The sequence below is a fragment of the Hyperolius riggenbachi genome, chromosome 4 (assembly GCF_040937935.1).
Source record: "Hyperolius riggenbachi isolate aHypRig1 chromosome 4, aHypRig1.pri, whole genome shotgun sequence".
In the NCBI taxonomy this organism is placed as follows: domain Eukaryota; kingdom Metazoa; phylum Chordata; class Amphibia; order Anura; family Hyperoliidae; genus Hyperolius; species Hyperolius riggenbachi.
The window spans coordinates 106,665,105-106,683,755 of NC_090649.1; the positions used below are offsets into that span (position 1 = coordinate 106,665,105).

The following is an 18,651-nucleotide window of genomic DNA, read 5'->3' on the forward strand; positions in this document are numbered from 1 at the left end:
GTGTGGCTATTTTGAAGCCAATCCTGATGTCCTTTCCTCCCTTACTCTCCTCTGCCTGATTTGCCCGCCCTTCACTATAGAAAGTGCATTGTCTCAGCATGAGAAATATTGGCCAACCAGAGGAACAGAGATGTGGGAGGAGAAAACAGGAGGGAAAGATGCTTCAGCCAATCAGGCTGCATTAGTTAAAGGGAACCTAAACGGAGAAGGGTATGGATTTTTCCTTTTAAAATAATACCAGTTGCCTGACTCTCCTGCTGATCCTGTGTCTCTAATACATTTAGCCACAGCCCCTCAACAAGCATGCAGATCAGGTGCTCTGACTGAAGTCAGACTGGATTAGCTGCATGCTTGTTTCAGGTGTGTAATTCACCCACTAGATCAGCAGGGCTGCTAGGCAACTGGTATTGTTTAAAAGGAAAAGTCCATATCCCTCTGTTAAGGTTCCCTGAGGGGAAATAGAGAAGCGAAAAAGGACAACCCAGCATGCCCTGCAACTTCTTTTTTTTTTTTTTCTGAGATAGTTTGGCTGACAGCTCCTCTTTAAAGAAACTCTCCTAAATATCTTGGGCCTGGGTTACATTAGAGCGCTTTTTTTGAACAATTTTGGAATCTGAGAATCACCGTCGCTTTTTAAAAAATGCTTTGCTAATGAAATTATATAGAGCTGAGTCCACTAGAGCAACTGCAATTTTGAAAATCGCAATCCTACAACATGCAGCAATTTTGTGAGCATTTTTGCTTCAATGCTAAGTGTAGGAGCGTGGGCAAAGTGCACAAAAAATCTAGAAGAATCACAAACGCCTCTAAATCGCTTACACACTTTACAAAACCCTGCTTTAATCACCAGAAATGGTAGTTACAATTGCCTTACACAAGACACTGGCAGTTGGGATAGCGTTTTGCTATTTCTGGAGTGTCCCAGCCCTCAGTGAACTCTTCTTTCTTGAGATGTGTGCAGGTGAGATGGCTTTGTCTCGCAGCTTCTTCCCATGCAAACATTGACGTTCTCCTCCATCTGCGCCACCCTTCAGAAGGGGTTACAGCACTGAGCTTTTACGGCTTGTGTGGAATGAGATTATTAATTTAGCAGGACCATCTGGCTTGGTTCAACACATTCAGCACATGCAGTTTATGAATGTAGATCACATGCAATGAACAATAGTAGGAAATCGAATCACAGTAATGGGTAGAACATAACTAGAGGTAAGGTTAGGACCCGCGGGGCATCATTTCCACGTACCCCGGAGAGCCCTCTAATTCAATTTCCTTCATCTGCAGCGGGTGATCTGCAGCCCAGGGTGTCCACAAAGATAGATGAGTGTAGATTACAGTCGCGGATTGTAGATGATTATCCATGTCTATGAGGATGTTGTGCCATGCATGAATCGCCATCTTCAGGTCTTCAAAAGGTTTTAAAGTTTGAACTTTTGTAACCCCTTCTTCCCATAACGACTTCTAATTCCGATGAAAACAAATAATTGAAGGTGAATACCTTACATTAAATTCAAAAGTGGCAGCTGAATAGGGGTGGTTGAATCTATCTTAAGAGGACCACTATTGCCAAAAATATGAAATGTAAAATACTGTACATGTAAACACAAACATTTCTTTCAGAGTAAGGTGAGCCATAAATTTAGTTTTCTTCTATGTTGCTGTCAACCTACTGTAGGTAGTAGAAATCTGTCAGAACCACCAGGCTTTGGGCTAGTCCATCTCCTTGTGGGGGATTCTCAGCATAGCCTGTAGTCTTTATAAAGACACTCCCTGAAAATGATTTGTATAAATATACTGGTCCCTGCACACTTTTTTGGCAGTTGGACGGAGCAACTGCCACTCCCTAAGTACTTTTATATATATATATATATATATATATATATATATATATATATATATATATATATATATATATATATATATATATATATATATATATATATATATATATATCCCTGAGAACCCCCCCAAGCCCCCCCCCCCCCCCCCCCAAGGAGGAGATGGGCTAGTCTAAAACCTGTTGGTTCTGTCGGATTTCTCCTACCTACTGTAAGGATAGCAACATAGGAGAAGAGTAATGTATGGCTTATGTTTTACTCTGGAAGAAAAGTACGGTACTTCTTATTTGTATGTGTTTAATTAAATGGTCCTTTAAAAAAGAATTGTCACAAAGCACCTCTTTGCGGCAGGAAGTGCATGTTTTATGCATTTATTTTGTTTGCTCTTCTGTACCAGAGAGAAGGCTGTCAGAACATTCACATGGATGCATGTCCTTCATCCGTTTTTAGATCTGGCTTTATTTTTTATTTGATTTATGTAGAGAAGGAGAGCATTATCATGGGACTGTGGCCATTGTTCAGAGTTGGGTCTGACACCGTAACCTACAGGGCTGAGTTTGTTCAGAAGTGAGATGGTCACTTCCTGATAAGTTTTATCTGATTCATCTATAAAGCTGGGTACACACGATATCATTGTCTCTCTCCAGGCTAGCAACACGTTCTGTTACTATGGAGAGGGCAGAGGGACGACTAGTTGGGCACGATGGGGGAGGGGGGCACAGGGTGAAACCGAAAAACTACTCATCCTGCTCCTGCAAAACTCTGTGCTGTTAGTTACTGTTGCTCTTTCAGGCCGCCATAGACTTATGCCGGGAATACACGATGCGTTTTTGCGTTCGTTTTTGCCTTCGCTTTCGATAGATTCTACTCTCGATTCACTGCTCGATTCCCCTCTCGATTCCTTATCTTTTCTTATCAATTACATTCACTTGAATGAGGATAATCGAAACGAAAGTAGAATCGACCAGATCCGACAGGTTGGAATTTATCTATCGAACCCATCTATCTAAAGTAAAAACTTAACGTGTATTCCCAGCATAAGACCTAATTCAGCTGTCACCTATTTTTCTCGACTGCACCCAAATTACTGCAGGAGCGCTGCTATAACCGTAATTCCCATTACGGCCTATGGCGGTGCCTGGTGTGCACACATTTCCACATGAAGTGGCCTGTCACGTGATGAAACATGCCATGTTGCTGAGGTAAGTCTACCTCCTATGAATATTTTATTCATTTCCCTAGTTTTTCCCCTGGGCACTTAGTGCTGATATTTTTTTATTGTTTTGAAAACTAAATGTGCACTCGCACACAAACTAATCTGCAGTGTCAGTGCTCAGATCTGCTCCATAAACTGAAATGGAACAGGACAGTTGAAAGCCCAATTAGTCTGGAAGCGAGGGGTTGTCTTGATCAATCAATAACCTTTAGTAATTTATAAGTTTCCATACTCTTCCTCTGTATGCCTTCCCAGAAGCCTCCTGGCTGTGGATTCTTGCTGTAATATGCCTGGCACTGCAGCTGTGCTGTATAGAGGACTATATTTGACTTTCCCTGCATCCTTCTGCCCTGTACCGTATATAAGTAATGCATGGGCAGGACTGTGAGGGGGGGAATAACACTGGTAAGAGCATCAATTATGTAAGGGAGAGGTTCACCAAGCTAAAATATAGATAACTGATGTGGTGATGAGCAAGCTGTGATCCATCTCTGCTCAGTCTCCTATTATACAAGGCAGAGTGTTATTCTGTAAAGTGGTCAGAATTAAAACAAGATGGGTTCATTTCTTGGTCATGACCCACTTAGTTGGGAGGCGCGATTCCGTCCTGGGAGCAATTAATGGAGTGAACCGCAGGCCAGCATTAAGATGTGTTGAAACAGCACTCTGTGTAACACCGCTGATGAATCTCCTGTGTCATCACTGACGGTTTGGAAAAACACGTTTTGTATTTAAGGCTGTTTTGTGGTTTCAAGAGTACTTTAAGATGTAGGACTTTACGAAGTGTTGTTGTAAAGGTAATTTACGATTCGGCATGGCAGGGAACGTTACTGCATCGTTTTTCACTGATATTTTGATTTATAAAATCTCTGAATTTGCATTGTAATGGTTTCATGCCTAAATGTTTAAAGGCCACCTTGAGGCACAAAGCTCTTCCTAGTCCTGTGTAGGCACTCGGTGACATAGCTTTCATAATAGCTGCACAGGAGCCCCTGCCTACACTAACCATGAACTGTACAACTGACCTCCACGGCTACAGGTGCAATAGGGTTGTCTGTGGCCGGCCCCTTTTGCAGTCTTATTAGCAGTTCAGCAGCAGCTGCATTAAAGGTATCACCTAAACAACTTTTGTTAGGTCTATGGAGCAACTGCACTGCCCTGGCTTTTAATGACATTGCATTGGTTATAGGAAATAACCCACAAACCAATGTGCTATTGGCTTTTAGGCTTTCTTCCAAACATTTCTGTACAGCAAACCAATGGACTATTGGCATTCTCTCAACTTTTCTCAAACTAATGCACTGTTGGCTTTCAGGCTTCCTCCTGAACAGTTCTCATTACCTTAGTCTTCCTCCTTGAACAATTCCCATAAACCATTGCTCTAGCGGTAAAAACACCAAGGCACTTTTCTCAATGAAAGCAAACAACGGGTGGGGCAATCGGGTGAAAACACAACGCAATAGCCACTGTGAACCTGACAGCAGGAACGCAATGCAACAGAGCAGGAAAGCGGCACCTCCGCGTGTTGCGTCGCAGGCAGTGAAAGAAAAGTATGTTTTACTGTTAACGGGCGTTTTGCAGTGATGCACTGGATACACAATGCGGTTATAACTCAAAACACCCTGTGCGCTGTGTACAGTGCATAGCTGGTGTATTGCAGTGCGGCAAGCTGCGTTACAATGCAGCCATTATGCCTCACCGCAGCACATCACTGTAAACTTCACCTAAGATTGTACAGGATCTTCTCAAAAAATTAGCATATTGTGATAAAGTTCATTATTTTCTGTAATGTACTGATAATTACAGAAAATAATTACAGATAATTACAGAAAATATATTTTCGATTCATTACACACAACTGAAGTAGTTCAAGCCTTTTATTTTTCTTATTGATGATTTTGGCATACAGCTCATGAAAACTCAAATTTCCGATCTCAAAAAATTAGCATATTTCATCTGACCAATAAAAGAAAAGTGTTTTTAAAACAGTCAACCTTCAAATAATGATGTTCAGTTGTGCACTCAATACTTGTTCGGGAATCCTTTTGCAGAAATGACTGCTTCAATGCGGCGTGGCATGGAGGCAATCAGCCTGTGGCACTGCTCAGGTGTTATGGAGGCCCAGGATGCTTCGATAGCGGCCTTAAGCTCATCCAGAGTGTTGGGTCTTGCGTCTCTCAACTTTCTCTTCACAATATCCCACAGATTCTCTATGGGGTTCAGGTCAGGAGAGTTGGCAGGCCAATTGAGCACAGTAATACCATGGTCAGTAAACCATTTACCAGTGGTTTTGGCACTGTGAGCAGGTGCCAGGTCGTGCTGAAAATGAAATCCTCTCCATAAAGCTTTTCAGCAGATGGAAGCATGAAGTGTTCCAAAATCTCTTGATAGCTAGCTGCATTGAACCTGCCCTTGATAAAAACACAGTGGACCAACACCAGCAGCTGACATGGCACCCCAGACCATCACTGACTGTGGGTACTTGACACTGGACTTCAGGCACTTTGGCATTTCCCTCTCCCCAGTTTTCCTCCAGACTCTGGCACCTTGATTTCCAAATGACATGTAAAAGTTGCTTTCATCCGAAAAAAGTACTTTGGACTACTGAGCTACAGTCCAGTGCTGCTTCTCTGTAGCCTAGGTCAGGCGCTTCTGCCGCTGTTTCTGGTTCAAAAGTGGGTTCATGCTTCCATCTGCTGAAAAGCTTTATGGAGACCTGGCACCTGCTCACAGTGCCAAAACCACTGGTAAATGGTTTACTGACCATGGTATTACTGTGCTCAATTGGCCTGCCAACTCTCCTGACCTGAACCCCATAGAGAATCTGTGGGATATTGTGAAGAGAAAGTTGAGACGCAAGACCCAACACTCTGGATGAGTTTAAGGCCGCTATCGAAGCATTCTGGGCCTCCATAACACCTGAGCAGTGCCACAGGCTGATTGCCTCCATGCCACGCCGCATTGAAGCGGTCATTTCTGCAAAAGGATTCCCGTCCAAGTATTGGGTGCATAACTGAACATAATTATTTGAAGGTTGACTTTTTTCGTTTTAAAAACACTTTTTTCTTTTATTGGTTGGATGAAATATGCTAATTTTCTGAGATAGGGAATTTGGGTTTTCATGAGCTGTATGCCAAAATCATCAATAAGAAAAACAAAGGCTTGAACTACTTCAGTTGTGTGTAATGAATCTAAAATATATGAACGTCTATTGTTTATCAGTACATTACAGAAAATAATGAACTTTATCACAATATGCTAATTTTTTTGAGCAGATCCTGTATATATGCTGAAGTTTTGTTTAAAATCCCATGCCTAACTGAACTACATGATTTATAGTTGCCTTTTTAAAGAGTAACTCCAGTGAAAATGTAATAAAGTGCTTCATTTTTACAGTAGTTATGTATAAATGATTTAGTCAGTTTTTGCCCATTGTAAAATCTTTTCAATCCTTGATTTACATTCTGACGTTTATTACATGGTGGCATTTTTTACTGTTTGCAGGTGATATAGCTGCTGCATGCTTTTTTGGCAGTTGGAAACGGCTGTAAACAGCGATTTCCCACAATGCAAAAAGGTTCACAGACTAGAAATTGCCAGGAGTACCACGGTCCTCAGAGCTTCTTGTGGGAGGGGTTTCACCACAATATCAGCCATACAGAGCTCCCTGGTGATCCATTTGTGAAAAGGAATAGATTTCTCATGTAAAAGGGGGTATCAGCTACTGATTGGGATAAAGTTCAATTCTTGGTCGGAGTTTCTCTTTAAGTGCGTGCTGATTGTCAGTTGAGCTCTGCTGCTAACCACATTTAATATTACAATCCTAATGACCATTTCTCAGGACCACTTCTCCTCAACAAGATCTAGGGTAGATCTTTGTGGTCTGCATAACAGGAAGTCCAGAATTATTTAGCTGTAGCGAGGGTCAGTGGGCCCGATTCACAAACTTTTCTGTTAAATTCTCACCTTAATTATTACCTCCTAATTTATCTCTCCTTATCTATTTATCTCATGAATTATCTCTCCTTATTTGTTTATCTCCTGAATTGGCACTCCTTACAGTTAAGGTGAAAAATATGTAAGCTTTGTGAATCAATTCCAATGAGCGCAATCAGAATAACTTTAATGTCAATTTTTATTGGCCCAAGTTCAAGCTGCATAACATTTACATAAAATTTTGAATGCAAGTATAAAATATTTGCATTGCATTGATTATCCCCAGTTTCTAACCTCCATGGTCGTTAGGACGAGTCTGGCTCATTCATAGAAAAGTTACAATTAGCGGTAAGGATGAGCCAGGCGTGTCCTGCTTTTCCTAATACTTACCACATCCACACTCCCTCCAGCCACAGGGGATACTCCACTGGATCTTGGTCCAGGGAGTCATGATGCGATATGTGCGCCCCCTGCTGGTCGGCACACATAATGCATCATGAGCGTGAAGAAGAAAATAAAACATTCAAAAGTGTTTGTATTAAATTCAATACAAAAACCTGAATTGAATCTAATACTATAAAAAAAAAATGTGAAAATTACAGTTTATTGCCATGCTGGTCTGAACTTGGCCTTGGTGGATTATAACGACCCCCATGGCCTAAAATTGTCAGACCAATTTGTGTACAGCGGCCACACAATGATCACTAAAGATCCAACTTTGTCACAAAATAACATTTGGGCATTTCTGCTTTCCATAAGATCAGCTGGCATAGTTAGACCTAGGCCTATGCTTGAAAATGCTTTGAGTGATTGCTGTAGTTGTGCTTGGTGTTCATGTGAAAGGGGATAAAGAGGAAATAAGACACGACCACAATATTTAGAAGCCCCAGCTTGAATAGGGATGGTGTTCCAGAACAGGAACGTGCCTACAAGTGGGTCTTTTTCTTCCCCTCTGCCTTGGTGACACATTGACCTTGGAGCTCCCTGAGGGGTTTGTCAAGGTCAAATGATCCATGATCATTTTAATTACAACATCCTGCAGACAACCTGTCTCTCTCACGGTTAACCCTCCGCGCCTCCCTCCCTTGTGGCTCACCTCTTCATCTCCCCGTTATTGATGGCAGCAATTGATGTATGACAGAAAGAAGATGAGGCTTATTCCTCTGTTGCCAGCCATGCTCCATTGCAGACTTTTTTGTGTGTGTTTCAGAGGAAAAATTGTATGTAATTCTATATCTTTATCAATAACCGTATCGATTTCTTAATGGCCTTGTTACAATATTTGTAGAATGTACGGAGTTTAATTTTTTGCCTCTTCTCTTTTTTTGCATGGGTATTGGTGACGTTCTTCTGCATCATCTTCATTATTTCTGCCTACAGGTAAGTGAATTATTGAACTTCTCATTGACTATATACAGCTATTGTGGAGAATGGAAATAGTTTATTACCCTTTAGCAGCCAATTTATTTAGAGGCTTGCTAGTGCTCCAGGTCAATTTTTATTTTAGCACATTTTTTTTTATTTATTTCTTGTTATATTTCCTTCCTTCTAATTAGTACTGCTGTAATGTGTACTTGTGGCCACTTGTCAGTAGAGTGCAGTGTGAGGCGATAACCGAGGACTTCTGCTTTCAGTTTATTATTTTCTGCTAGCAGAGAGACATCAAAGCATTCCAAGAAGCAAAAGCGGTGCATTTATCTCAAACGACATAATTATATAGAAGCTTCTAATGGGTTAAAGGACTGAAAACTGCAGGGATGCTTAATCTTGGGCTAGTTTCACAGTGAGAGTTGCGTGGCATTCCCTGTAACAGCGGAACGCAACGGAACAGGAAATTTGTGCAGAACATTGCATACAGTGGAGCATGCAGTCAGTGAAAAGTATGCATCACTTTACTCTGGCGTTATGCGGTAAACACCCTGCATGCAGTGTGTTGTAAAAACCACATTCTTGTCAGACTTGAAGACAAGCCAAACCACAGAATGCTATATCGCACTTTTCTCATGGCGGACTCAAAGCGCCAGAGCTGCAGCCACTAGGGAGCGCTTAGTAGGCAGTAGCTGTGTTAGGGAGACTTGCCCAAGGTCTCTTCATTGAATAGGTGTTGGCTTACTAGAAGAGCTGAGATTCAAACCCAGGTCTCCTGTGTCAGAGGCATTGCTGTGCAAGGCTCTACATTACAATGCTACCATTACGACACACTGCAATAGACAAGACAAATAACACTTATAGCGCGCTTTTCTCCTGGCGGACTCAAAGCGCCAGAGCTGCAGCCACTAGGACGCGCTCTATAGGCAGTAGCAGCATTAGGGAGACTTGCCTAAGGTCTCCTACTGAATAGGCGCTGGCTTACTGAATAGGCAGAGCCGAGCTGTAGATCGGCGGTGAGTGGCGGCGATCGCGTCCAACACGCAGCTAGCAAAGTGCTAGCTGCGTGTTTAAAAAAAAAAAAAAACAATTGTGAAAATAGGCCTAGCAGGGCCTGAGAAATCCACTGTGGCAGTAATGGACGAGCTGAGCTCGTCATTACCGCCAAGGTGGTTAAAGTCCAGTAGGTACACAAATTGTTTGTAGAAGAAAAATTGTTCATACATTTTTAAGGCAAGCAAAAGGGTATATGCAGACTCCCTTAAACTTTGGATTAATTTATAAACTTTGTCTTTAAAGCCCAACTCCAGATAAACCTTTTTGCTGTGGGTGGGGATTTTATTGCTTTCTGATTGTATTGCTATTTGTGTTTATGATGGGGAGTGGTCCTCTCAAATTTTACTCCAGTGACCACTTTGGCTTTGAGCACCACTGAATCCCACTGTCTATTAAGTCAATGGCCTCAATTCACAAAGCTTAAAGAAAACCTGAACTGAAATTTAAAAGTCAAAATAAGCATACACAAGTCATACTTACCTTCCATGTAGTCTACTCCTCAGTGTCATTCTCCTGTCCCGCGACCTGTTTGTTCACTGTGATCAAGGGAATTTTCCGTCCTCCATTTTGAAAATGGCCATTACCCATAACAGCTTTCTGGTCAGCACACAGTTAAACTGTAACATCGCCCACTTGAGCCATAGGGAAACATGGACATTACCTGGTACATCAGTTTTCCTCTCAGCTATAACTGACAGCAACTGATATTTTACTGACAGCAACTGATATATTTCAGATCTGACAAAATATTGTCAGAACTGGAAGGGATTATTGTCAGAAGAAAATGGTGAGCTTCTGAGAGGAACTGATGACAAGGTAACTATGTAATGTTCATTTGAAGTTACCTCATGTGTTTATTTTAAATATTTTTACTCAGTACAGGTTCTCTTTAACTCCTGTCTTTAATAACTCTTCTGAGCTGTTTTACAGTTATCACCATGGTGATGTAATTGTAATAACTGTAAAACAGCTCAGAGGAGTTATTAAAGACAGGAGTTAAGCTTTGTGAATTGAGGCCAATGTATTCACATTGTAAGCAGTCTGTTACAAGTCGCACAGTACAGGTTTGGTGCTGCTGTTAGTATGTGTAGCAAGACATGTGGCCAGGTTGCTTTAGCTGAGACCTGTTTAAAGTGTAGTGTGGTGTAGTTACACTCGTAGAACTGGGGCAGTGCTTATTGCAGTCGGTTTAGCTAGATAGTATTGTTCTTTCTATTGTGGTTGCAATGTTGTTGTTTTTTTTTTGTTGTTGTTTTTTTTCTATCTCGGCTCCTCTTTAAAAGTCTTGTTTTCCCTGTTCAGGCCATGTGGCAGTGATGAATGTATTCATTCATTCTATGGACTCCTCCTTCCCTATTACACACATATATACAGAGCGTGAAAAGGCAAAGGGGGACATGTGAGGGAAACGGACGTAGTGCTAGTAGTTCAGAAAAAACTGATTGAAGTAAGCCAAGAGCAGTGTCCTAAATGCAATAAGCCGTAGCAGTCTGAATAAATTCATCTTCTGTGGTAAAGTGCCATCTGATTGCATTGAGCTGCTGAAGTTCTTTCGTCAGTACGCTCCATAGTGCCAGGTTTATAGGGCTGTATTCATAGGCCTATTAATGTTCCCATCTCGGCATTCCTCAGATATTTTTCTAGAAGCTGTGTGCCTGCTTGTTATTCACATGAGGTAAAAGCACAAATCTGAGCTCCCCATAAATATCTCCCTCCTTTGTTGTCACAGAGCAGATAAATGGATCAGCGCGGATTGTGGGCCTGGGATTTCCTGATGTGTTTCTAGGAACCCCCCTGTCTCTGTTGTGCATTTGGAAAATATTCCAGCAATGTGCGGCTGGTTGAGCCGGAGAGGCCGGGATCACGCCACACTTGATTCCATTTGTGCTGGCCCCGATTGTGAACAGGTGCAATAATAGAGGCCGCTTAATGAACATTCTATATTTATATCTGACAGAGGCGGCCTAATACCAGAACCGTCGCTCTGCTCAGCAGCCAGCAGGAAGATCTAATCACATGTTCAAAGCGGGGAAAGCATTGCAGACCACTATCATCAGTCATGCCACATTCTTCTCTGGCGTACATTGATCATCTGGTGGTGGAGAGCACACAGAGGTCATCAGATCGGTTTTCCTGAAGGTGGCCCATGTGCGGAGAGAATTATTGTGCAATTGAGAGGCTTTATCGCTGTGTATTACACATGTGTAATTATACTGGCAGACCTCAGGAGGCTGGCATAGGCGTGTTATATGCGCCAAGTCTGAGGATTGGAGAAGACACTAAGGGCTGGGACCCACTACAGGCGCTTTGCAGCAATTGCATTGCGCACCCAATTTGCTAAATTAAGTGTCGCAAGCTCACACACATTCTTGAAACATTCATGATTCGGCTACTGTAGCAAATGATGCCTTCTTTATGGAATCGCTGACAACCCTGCTTGTGGGACCACCCCCATAGGGACCCATATCGCTTTGCTAATTGTCAGTGATCGGCAAGCGCAGCAAAAGTGTTCCTAGTGTGTCGTTGCACTACTGTCCCCCGTTCGAAGTTGGCGCTAGACTATGGCTTTGGCTCGCCCCGGACAGGCTCTGGTCCTAGAATACCATCGAAGTCTACCCAAGGAGGACCAAAGTCTCATGCGATCTGCAAGTCTAATAACTTTACTGTAGGAACAGCAGGGGAAGGGAGGGAGGATTGGGAAGGCACTATGGAATCCAGAACCTTCCCTCTCCATAGGTGACTAACATTATTTATTTATTTTTTTAAATAGCTCACTTCAGGGTCACTTTTAAGTGCACATAAAAACTGCTAAAATGTTCCTTTATTCAATTCATGCCAGGTTTTCAGGATCACTTAGGTTCTGCAGTCTCCTCCAGGTTGGACGTTAGTAGATATTGTCCGTAGTTAGCAGCCTACATCTTGCCTGATCACCGGATCCTCTGAGGTCTGCACAAGGCTGTGGAGGCGGTACACAAATCATCCGATTCCAACTCATCAGTTTGTGAAACCTCCGACTCCAGGTACCCAAAATTGCTCCGACTCCAACTCCTTAGTTTAATTTTTACAAAGGCTATGGATTTGGTTCAAAAATCATCCCACTCCAACTCCTCAGTTTAGTGAAACCACTGGCTCCAACTCCAGGTACCCAAAATTGCTCCGACTCCGACTGCCTCCCTCCCTGCGTCTGCATAGCTGCTTCTTCCACACTCGCGTTGTATTTCATAGAGTGAAATGATCATCTCAGTACACTGCATGAGACTATAATTTTTTTTTTCAATTCCTGTATCCATTTTAGCATAGCAAAGGCCAAGAAGCCGAGGGCTGCATCTAATTATTAAACTGTAAAATGGAATTTTAGCTCTGCTTGAAAATAAATGTACTTCAAGGAGTGTATTTTTCCCTCTATTCCTACCTCTGTTCCGGAGTTGATACAGACACTCTATTTTCCATGATTAAACCTTTTGGAGGGAGGAGGAGGTCAGCGCACAGCTTGTCAGTCATTATAGCAAACCAACCACATGTCTGTTCCTCTGACTAATGCCTCATCTGCCTAGCACAGGAGAGGATAGGAATGTGGGGGCTGCCCTTGTTGCATTTTTTTTATTTTTTTTTAATGATCTCCTGACTTCATGAAGTTCTGAATGGGGATGACACCATATATTGGCTGATTTAAAAGCGAGTAAGGCTAATGGCCTACAGGAATAGAGTGAAGAAGGCTTAACACTGTACAATACATAACTCTTCTCCTGTCTTCAGTTGCCTTTTAAAGAGAAACTGTAACCAAAAATTATACTTCATCCCAATCAGTAGCTGATATCCCTTTTTACATCAGAAATCCGTACCTTTTCTAAATCAGGGGGGTCTTTGTGGCTGATAATTGTGGAGACCACCACTGTGTGGTGTGATGTCATGGCCATGGTCCTGACCGTTTCCTTTCTGTGAGCCTTGTGGCATTGCATTGCGGGAAATAACTCCACTGCCAAACAACCAGTATCTCCCTCTGCGTATATGTATATCTATAAAACAGCCTTTTAGCCTATCGCATTGCTGGGGGTGGGATATAGATAATGGCAGTTGGTGCTGTCTGGGTTTTTTTTATGTCTGCCAGTAGTAAAAATGATCATGTGCAGGATGATTGGGGATCAAACACTATGCACAAATTACATAGCGAATATAAATCATTTCTTTACCTCTTCTTTTCTTTTCTCTTTTTTTTTTTTTTTTTTTTTTTTACACATCTAACTTTTCAATATATTGATCCCCCCCCCCCTTTTTTGCTGAATTTTCCCTTAAAGTCACACACGCACAACAAACATGCAACCAGCAGGTCATAGTTAGACCAGGACCCCTTATCTGCATTCATGCCAGGTGATTGGTGTGTTATGCTGGGAATACACGGTTCGTTTTTGCCTTCGTTTAAACCTTCGATTCGTTCGGTAAACGAATCGAGTGTTGAAAACGTATGTGAAAATAGTCATAATCTCATTATAGTTTCGATTAATAGACCCCAAAAACGAACGACTAGTGATCGAACATGTTTGATATTATCTCTCTTTATCCATCTAATCGAGCCATTGGTAGGCTTGATGGCTGTTCAGATCGATTATATGTTCGTTTATGCTAGTCCGTCCCTGTAAAAAGGGATTTTCGTTTCGTTTCTTTGCAGCCTTCGATCATTGGAAAAACGAAACCATCAGAATCGAAAAAAAAAACGAAACCGTGGGTGGTGATATTAACCGTATGACCGATTATTTCGGGATCGAAAAGGACAAAAGGCACAATCGAAACGAAGGTTTAAACGAAGGCAAAAACGAACCGTGTATTCCCAGCATTAGAGCCTAGGTTCTCAACGTGTGGTACGTGTACCCCAGGGGGTACTTCTGATGGTTCCAGGGGGTACTCGGCCTTGTTATACTTAACCAAGAACAACAAATTTAGAGTTTTTTTAGAAAATTATAAATCTTATTTAAACACCAAATTAGTATTTTAGCTAATTAAAAGCAATAGTAAATGCTTGGAAATTGTTTAGAACCAATTATCATGTACTACGATTAAATGTATATCTATCAAGGGGTACTTGTGATAATGTTTACTATGCTAGGGGGTACTTGGTGAGTACAGGGTTTTCAAAGGGGTACTTACTGATAAAATGTTGAGAAACACTGTGTTAGAGGACTCTGTTAACTTGTAGTGAATCAGAAGGAACCAGGATGCCCGCCGTCCCTTACTATTATAAAGTATTTATGAAATGAAATGGTCCCTTTATTTGTAACATCACATGGCTATATTTAGCAGATCAGAACAGCACACAAGCCATTTTAATTTAAATGTTTCCTCCATGTTGTCAGTGTCAGGTTTCCTTAAAGCAAGTCTAAGGGGAAAAAATTAAATACTTACCTACGAAGAGGGAAGCGCCGGGTTCCTCCAGAGGCTTCCAGTCTCCGCCTTCATTCCCTCCTGAAGTTGGCTCCTCGCTGTGCACCTGGGAGTACGGCTGTACCTGTGCAGTAGCATGGAGCTGCTCGTTGACTCTTGTCCGATTATGTTCTGGGGGTCCATGCATGACAATGGAGGAGGACATGGGAAGCATTACCTTTTCCGTCAAGTATCTAATTTTTTTTTCTTTCCATTAGGTTTGCCTCTGGTAAATTTTTTTTTTTTTTTTTTTTTTTTTTTTTTTTTTCTTATATGGAGCTGCTCAGAGGAAGAGTTGGTTGACTCTAGGTCCCCCTGCTGGACCGTTTTATGGATTGGAAGGCAGTAGACCAATGAACACCGAAAACGGGCTCATGCTTTTCTGTGGGATTGTTCGCCAAATCGGCTTCCATCAAATTTGGGTTTTTCTGTTCCAGTATTGCGACAGACCTACCCAAGCTGCATGAGTTTTAACAGATAGTGGACAAATTGCTATAACCAATATAAAGGCCCATACACACGTCGGATTTCTGTGAACGACGGGTCGTTTGAACGTCCCGTTATTGCTCGATCTCGCGTGGCTGAACGCCACTTGTCCCTCTAAGAAGTTAGACGCGGACCGCCGGGAATCGCGAAGCTAGTTAGCATGGGGGAGTCTCGTTCGTTCCGTCGTTCGCCCGCTAAATCGGGCGTGTGTACACTGTCGTTCGCTTGATAAGAGTGAGTTTGAGCGATCCGCCGGACGGATCGCTCAAACTCACTCTTATCAAGCGAACAACAGTCTGTACACACGCCCGATTTAGCGGTGCGAACGACGGGACGTTCAAACGACCCGTCCACGGAAATCTGACGTGTGTATGGGCCTTAAGGCTCTGCAGACAGTGCAAACATTTCAGCAGACCATCTAGAGCGGGTACAATGTACCAGGTGCACTACCTGCTCTGGTTGGTCTGCCATAGTGTAAACTGATTGTAAAGCATACTGAGAGATACTTTATTACAGAAGGTAACATAAGCTATTATAAAAATTTCTACATATACCCCCTACAGTCCTTCGAAGCTAATGTACGGACTCCTCCTCTTGGGGCCCTTTATGTGTAGAATTGCAGAACACTTTCTGTTCCTGTTGGCAACCAATATTTCTTGTCCCTGTCTGGCTACTTGGGCAGGTTACAGCACGCATGGAGAAGTGTTTGCTAGAGTAGTAACTGAAACTGCTCTATAGTCAGATGCATCCTATATTTCCCCGCTGATCACTATTTGCATAGGCACCCACCTGACTACTAGAGTCTTTTAGTTGCTGTGTTACATGAAGGCAAAGGGCATGTAAACACATTGCTCTGTCTTTGCTGCCGTTAGTTGTGACGCTGGAGATGGCAACACACTGCAGCATGCAGGAAATTACCAGCAAGAGCCAAGTGTTTTTTTTTCCCCCCTCCCACCCAAGTTTAATACCATTTAACCACTGTGGTCGTCTGCCTGTCCTGCGCATTCCCTCAGCGACCTGTAATCTATTAATGTGCTCAAAGGTGGCCATGCGCTTTTAAAAATTTCCACCCGATGTAACAAAACAATTACTCTTTGATTACAATCTGATTAGAGAGCAATCAATTTCTTTCACATTTGGCGCATCAATTTTCAATAGATCTTTGCAGTAATCAATTTGTCTGGAAGCTCCCTGTAATGGAAATCCGAGGTGAAAATAAAATGAGAAAAACAATTGTATCTGTCCTCATTCTCCTAATTTTTTTTTTTTTATATATTCCACAGTTTTATTTTATATTTAAATCTAGTTTTTATGTTTTTACTATTTTATTTTCTCTGTTTAATGACACCTTCATTGAAGTATAACAGAGCTCAAATCTATGAATTATCCTTTACTGCTCTCAGAAGCCATTTACTGACCAGAAAGGGTTTTATGGCTGTAATTTCTTATCAGTGAGGGTTATGCTACAGTCTGACCCAGTCCGACCTGGACAGAAACTGTCACTTGCATACCTGATGTTTAACTCTTTCAGGCAGAGAAAGGAAAAGAGGAACACCGCCTAGTAAGTTGTGTGTTTGGCACTGTACGTACGTATGTCTAACTCATCATGTCACATGTCACCTCTGTTGTCCTTTAAGCTGGCTAATGTAAAATGGATAGCTTGTAAAATACCTGATCAGGAGACCAAGCACAGACCATTTCCTTCACTACTGATAGTCTGTGCTAAAGGCTGCAGTCTTTTCAGACTGATTCAGTATGTGCCTTTCTCCCCAGCAGTCTGAACTCTAAATGTTGCAACCCAGGCATTAGCTGCAGCCCCAACCACGGAGCCTGAACTCAGTGCAGTGTGCAGGGCGCTAGTGTTCCTTTGTTCGTCTTTGTCTCATGTACTTGGCATGTTTTAGGGCCAGTTTGGGGGCGCAAAGCTGCTTAACCTACCTGTATGTTTTTGCCCTGTATTCATTTCCTCCTTGAGCTGCAGTTTTCACCCAAAACTCCATGCAGGTAGTGTCCTAGGGAAGATCCGGACCTGGAACTCTATCACTGCAAGGTAAGAGTGCTAACCACTTGGCATTTCCCACATAACAGCCAGCGCCTTGCCGTTTCTCTGATCCGGTCATGCCACATTCTGCCCTTGGTCCAGTTATCACAACAAGCCTCAGATCTGCCGCATTATTCGTGTTTCTTTTCAGACCTCTGTTTAGCAAGAACAAGTCTAAAAGTTTGGAAACTTTTTTTTCCCTTCTTCTTGCTTTGTGAGTTCATTTCTTGGGTGCGGGTGGTCCTCTTTTCAGTGGCTTCGTTTTAAGTATATTGGTCGTTTTCCCATGGACATCGGGTGAGCAGAGACTGCGAAGAGCAGCACAATAATGGAGCGTAGAATGAACCCACAATGCACAGCAGGCGTCCCCATCCGTCCTCTGACAGGTTTAATGGCCGCAGGACAGGAGCCAGCATTAGAAGTAACACTGAAAAATGTATGTAGCGTTTGGGATGCATATAGCATTACAATGAGGCCTGCTTGCTGTGCATTCCTTTGTGTGGTACCAGCCTTGGCAAAGAAATATATATCGCTGCTGCTTGACTGGGTTCATTACTTTCCATACGCTGAATAACTGGCACTGTACTGGGATACAATTTGTTGTTTGGTTTTTACAGTGACCATACACGATTCAACCAAAGTGCCTGCACCCCCCACCCCCAATGTCAATAAAAAAAATTGTATTTTTATATCTAACAGAAAAATCTGTTGGATTTCCAGAGTTTTTGATTCATCGAACAGGGTTTTTTTGTGTGTGTGCAGAAAATTGAATACTGGACAGTGGATTGGTTTGATTTCAAAATCAAAAGTCAATTCTTTATATTTATCTGGTAAACTAGTAATAAGGATGTTAACCAGGCAAGCCAAAATTTAAAATCACCGTTCATTTTCTTGTTGATAAATAATCATTCACCAGTTTACCTGACTCTTATTTGGTACACACAAAATTTGGTACACAAAAAGGAAGTTGCAGGGCATGCTGGGTTGTCCTTTTTTGCTTCTCTATTTCCCCTCAGACTTAACTAATGCAGCCTGATTGGCTGAAGCCTCTTCTTCCTCCCGTTTTCCCATCCCACACCTCTGTTCCTCTCTGGCCAATATTTTATCATGCTGAGGCAATGCACTTTCTATAGTGAAGGGCAGGCAATGCATACACTATCAGGCAGAGGAGACTAAGGGAGGAAATTACAACAGTATTGGCTTCAAAATAGCCACACTTAAAAGTGAAAATCTTTCTTAGCATTTCCCATTTTGTTTACTTTAGTAAAATCACTTAAATCAAAACGTAATACATGTTA

At 42.2% G+C, this 18,651-nt stretch overlaps 1 protein-coding gene across 1 annotated transcript in view; it reads left to right on the plus strand.

Annotated features, from left to right (window-relative positions):
* Positions 1 to 18,651, plus strand: part of HS6ST1 (heparan sulfate 6-O-sulfotransferase 1) — a 163,579-nt gene that overhangs the window by 85,838 nt on the left and 59,090 nt on the right. The window lies entirely within an intron of this gene.